Consider the following 5,578-nt stretch of genomic DNA (forward strand, 5'->3'; position numbering starts at 1 on the left):
ATTTTAATTTTCAGTCAACCAAATAAAGTTATCAACATTTATTAACTTAGTCCAGTAGATCCTTTTAATATTCTTTCCTATTTTATGTCAATTTGTGAATAACTTGTAGAATAAATAGTGAAAAACCACATTATTAGAAATTTTAATAATAATTTAAGCATGGCAAACTCCTGATGTCAAGTAAATTTTGTTACACAAATATTATAAAAGATGACAGAGTATTGTACACTTAAAAAAAATATATCAAAGCAAGGAGACCTAGTTGTTGCAGAATATTGCATGATAAATAAAGCCTTTTCAGTCGAATGACTAACTGGAGGAGAATACCATATTTCCTTTTTGTCCTTAGAATTATATTGTTCACTCAATTCTTAAGTTATATTGTATTCATATATGATACTATTAGTCTGAGATATCATGTACATGATCATTTTAACATCATTATTGGTCAAGAATGCTGTTGTCTCTTTTCATCCATCTTTTGATGTTTCTAATCATTGTAAAATATCTTTCTTTGTCATTTTTTTTCTTTTGTATTATGGTAGGAAAATGAAAACTGTCTGGGTATTCAATGAAAGCGAAATACAGATGACAAAAAATGGTGTCTCCAAGCTTTTAAAGTACTTTCTAGAAAGATGAAAGAACAATTTGGGCAACATAATATAAAAACTGGATAATGATTTATTTCACCATGGCATCAACCTTGTAAGTCAGGGGCTGGCAAACTTTAGCTTGTGTGCTGCCTGTTTTTGCAAATAAAATTTTATTGGCAGATGATCATATTTGATGTTTTATATGTGGCTACTTTTGCACTACAATAGCAGAGTGGTGGCAGAAACAATGTGACCCACATGCCTAAAGTATTTAACCAGCTGGCCCTTTAAGAAAAAGTTTGCCAACCTGTTTTTGGAGTGCAGTGGCACGCTCCGGCCACCACAGCCTCGACCTGCTGGGCTCGGGGATCCTTCCGCCTCAGCCTTCCAAGTAGTCGGAACTACAGGCGCGTGCTACCATGCCCGGCTAGTTTTTGATTTATTGTAGAGACGAGGTCTCGCCAAGTTGCCCAGGCGGATGTCGAACCCAAGGGCTCAGGCAACCCACTCGCCTTGGCCCCCCATAAGTGCTGGGATTACAGACTGAGCCACCGAGCCCGGCCGCCAACCTGTTTTCTAGAGTGTTCTCACGTTTTCCTTTTTTAAGAAAATTACTTTCATTTCAATCTTTTAAAATTTGTTTAGCATTGTGGGGAATAATTGATGAACGATGATGAGTACTGATGGAATAATACTTAGGGTTATGAAAGACCTGTCTCAAGGTAGAGGAAAAAATAGGAAGATTCTCTTTTAGGTATATGAAAAGATTAAATGGATCTGCATGGTATTTGTAAAATGGAATAAGTTCTATTCCAATACTAAAGAATATCGTAAATATTCTTTTTCCCTTGAAGGACCTCTAAGAAGGAATACAAAGATATCTAATAAAGATCACTCGTGAAATAGCAACCCGTATAAATAGTTAAGTTTGCCAAGGAAACACTTCAAAACCAAAAAAGTCTAGCAACTGTGATGCTATACCAGTGGTTAATTCTCATAAGTTCATACGGAGTCACCTGATATCTTTGAAAAGTGGATTTTTTGTTAACATTTTTCTAAACTGTCTTGGCTATTTTTTTTTATAGGAAAGTGTTTTAACTATTTAGTTAAGGTTGTGATTATCCTCTCAGCCTACTTGCCTACTTTAATTGCTTATTCTACATTATTCTTCCCTATTAAATCACGTGGCATGGGCTATAATAATTCAGCTTAAGTTTTCCTGTTATAAATCATAGCTATTATGGCATAATTTTTAAAAATCTTTACTTTAAAGACGTAGGGTACACTTCAGGATTAGGTATAAATAAATGGTCATTGTAAAGTGAAGTTTGGGCCTCACTTTGGTCACCTGGTATGAGATCAGGTACCCTTATTGATGAAATGTGCCCCACCTTCCCTCCCCTGTCAGTTTCCCACCACTGCCAATTCCTTTCTTATAGTATTATGATAATTGTTCAAGATTCGCTTATGAGTGAGAACATGTGGTACTTAGTTCTTTGTTTCTGTAATAGATCACTGAGTATTAGCATAACTTTTTAAAGATAGATAGTTGGGCTTGATTTTTATTTTGTCCAGAGTTTTAAGAACTTTGATTTTTCTGTTTTTTTTTTTTTAAATATATAATACAGTTGAATGTATACTTAAAGTTAAAATTTCACCAGTATGGTCCAGACTAAAGAGTAAATTGAAAGTGTGATATGCATGTCACTTTCAGATTTGGGTGTCAGAAATGTTTGTGTTGATCTCCTAATTATGTTCATATTACCATTTTAGCCTTTCTTAATCATTATAACCAAAATCATTTTATTCCAGAAACTCCCAGGGAGGAAGAGTTTAGTTTGTGTTGAGACACATAATATAATAGCTGATTCTGAAATTTGATTATAAGAGCATGAGAATTCTTGTTTTCATGTAAAATTTCCCTTATGCAGTAAAGCTAAATATGTAAGTTAGGCGAATAATTTTACTAATAATTATAAAACTCAACGTAAGTTGTAGCTTTAGGAAGAGATTATTAAATCAAAAGGTATTTTTATTGGTACAAAGTCAGCAGAACCATTAAAATTATTGTAATCTGCTTTTTAAAAAGTATTAATACTAAAGAAATAGTCATAGATATTTTGTCTTTATCTTTTTAAGGCAAGAGGAGCAGATGTTCCTGAGATTCCTGGAGATCTTACTCTTAAGACATGTGGCAGTACAGCCAGCATGAAGGTTAAACATGTGAAAAAGTAAGTATAACATAGCCGGTTCTAAATGAATTCCTAAAAATGGAAATTTGTTTTTTAGTTATCTTTTTTTTTTTTTTTTTTTGAGTGGGAGTCTCACTCTGTCGCCCAGACTGGAGTGCAGTGGCCACTCCCGGCCACTGCAGCCTTGAACTGCTGGGCTCCGGCGATCCTTCCGCCTCAGCCTTCCAAGTAGCCGGAATTACAGGCATGTGCTATCACGCCCGGCTTTTTTTTTTTATTTTTTTTTTTGATTTAGTGTAGATATGAGGTCTCACCAGGTTGCTCAGGCAGGTCTCAAACCCACAGGCTCAGGCAATCCACTCACCTCAGCCTCCCAAAGCATGGGATTATAGGCTGAGCCATCTAGGGCAGCTGTTTTTTAGTTATCTTAAAACTTTACTTATATTCCTAACTTATATTACTAAATATGCTCTTACTGTGTATGCAGTAAATTATACTGCTAATCCTTAAACTGTAATTCAAAAATTGGTGGAAGGACTGCAGAGTATTCACTTGTCTAAGAATATATTTTATTTTTGTTCTGAAACAACTTATATCATTGTATTTTATGTTGCATTTGTTTTACAATAACAGTCCAACTGTATCTTTCTTGTTACCTTTAATGCATGCTTTCATTTATTCAGAAAAATGAACTTTGAGTTATGGTATTGCTTGATCTCAGGTTTGAGAATTGTGAAATAAACTCCAAGAGTTGACTGTTAAGTGAAATGCAGGTTGAGTATCTCTCATCTGAATATCTGAAATCTGAACTACTCCAAAATCTTTTGAGAGCTGGCATGACACTACAAATGGAAAATTTTACACCTGACCTTATATGATAGTTCATTGTCAAAACCTTGCTTCATGAACAAGATTATTCAAAATATTTTTTAACATTACCTTCTGGCTCTGTGTATAAGGTATAGATGAAGCATAAATGAATGTTCTGTTTAGATTTGGGTCCCATCCACAAGATACCACATGTATATGTATTCCAAAACCTGAAGAAAAAAAAAAATCGGAAATCCAAAACTCTGCTGATCCCAAGCATTTTGTATAAGGGATACTCAACCTGTATCTGAAGGTATCCTATTTAGTTATAAACACTTTTTCACTTGGTAAAGCTTTTGATAGCTACACTCTATATGTAAATAGAAGAAGGACAAGGATAAAAGTGTTCATTCTGCGTCCAGGTCCACCACTCCAGGACTGATGGGCTGTGACAACATTCACAGGTAAAATCTGGTTTTGTACTTTGTATTGAATGCCACTTCTGATCAGAAGCTGGCTATTCACAATCAGTTTTCCTAACATTTGCTGAAAGTACAGTTTTTCTTTGGGCACTGACTTGAGTCAAGATTAGGAGAGTTTGATGACTGATGCTTTTTTTGTTTTTTGATTTTGATCTGTGCACTAAATGTAATATCTGTTTGACTCAATGTATTTCTGAAAGGGTTTGTGTACATGTGGCTCATGTGCATGTGCTTATTAAATATTTTTGCTTGTATTAGCTCTTAAATCCATTATATTTTCCCATTAGACTTAGTAATTATGACTATTCCACTATTTTGTTTCTTATTTATTTTCCTCTGTTTCAGGTTACCCTTCACTAAAGGTCACTTTCCCAAGATGGCTGAATGTGCACATTTCCATTATGAGAATGTTGAGTTCGGCAGCATACAGGTATATTTGAAATATTTCTTATATCCTGAATTAAGATCGATCTGTCTGTCTAGTCTGTCTGACAGATGACACTTTGAAGTAGTTTTTTTCTTTTGATGTCTTATTGGTTGAGGAGAAAACTTTTATTGTCTTCTACTGACTATTACTTGATGCTGTGTTGACACAAAAGTTAATCATCATACTAACATAGAATCATTTCAGGAAAATCAGTCTTTCCCCCCTCCTTTGTCATATATGATGTTTGTATGTCCAAGGCTTTGTGTAGTGATGTTCTATTCTGAAATTATGTAACCTTGCTGATACTACCTTATTTTAATTAATTACTGTGAGCTTTGGTATTTGGTAGATTAAAGTGCTGTCACTTGATTCTTCTTTTTCAGAAGTGTCTTGGCTATTACTGACCTATGTGCTTATATATAAATTACTGACTCTAGCTTGTTGGTATTGTGCTAAATACTTTGCTCTTATTATAAGTCATCTGCAGCTTAATGTGAAAAAATTATGAAAAAACTTTTAAACTAGCCAGATTTTTTTTTTAGTTGGAGTCTTACTCCATTGCCTAGGCATGCTCACAGTCACCCCAGCATCAACTTGCTGGACTCAGGTGATCCTTCTACCTTAGCCTTCCAAGTAGCCAGAACTATAGACATGCACTACTATGCCCAGCTAATTTTTTGATTCATTGTAGAGATGAGATCTTGCCAAGTTGCCCAGGCTGGTCTTGAACCCGTGGGCTCAGGCAGCCCTCTCACCTCCACCTCCCAAAGTGTTGGGGTTATAGGCTTGAGCCACTGCATCTGACCAGATGTTGTTATTTAGTTTAAAAATTCTATTTCCTCAGGGAACAAAAGGTCATTCTCTATGTTGTTTTTCAAAATCGGCTAATTTAAAAAAAAGTTTGTTCTGTGCCGAGTTATCAGGAGAGGGGAAAAAAATAAGAAAGTCTTGTTCTTCACACACAACAGAGAGATGTTCTTCACCTTCTGTCAGTTGCCCTAACTCCACCCACTTCCTCTCAAAAAGAGAACTCAGGAGACATGACTGATGCTGTGGCACAGTGTGCTACTTTTT

At 35.2% G+C, this 5,578-nt stretch overlaps 1 long non-coding RNA gene across 1 annotated transcript; it reads left to right on the top strand.

Moving 5' to 3' along the window:
• The first annotated feature begins 2,756 nt into the window (after positions 1–2,756).
• LOC103251961 lies at positions 2,757–4,507 on the top strand. The gene is made up of 3 exons (XR_503754.1): positions 2,757–2,824; positions 4,018–4,059; positions 4,423–4,507. It is a non-coding gene; the product is annotated as an uncharacterized LOC103251961 (long non-coding RNA).
• The last annotated feature ends 1,071 nt before the right edge of the window (positions 4,508–5,578 follow it).

This window comes from Carlito syrichta, unplaced genomic scaffold, assembly GCF_000164805.1.
Source record: "Carlito syrichta isolate Samal-C Ts95f unplaced genomic scaffold, Tarsius_syrichta-2.0.1 Scaffold150997, whole genome shotgun sequence".
In the NCBI taxonomy this organism is placed as follows: domain Eukaryota; kingdom Metazoa; phylum Chordata; class Mammalia; order Primates; family Tarsiidae; genus Carlito; species Carlito syrichta.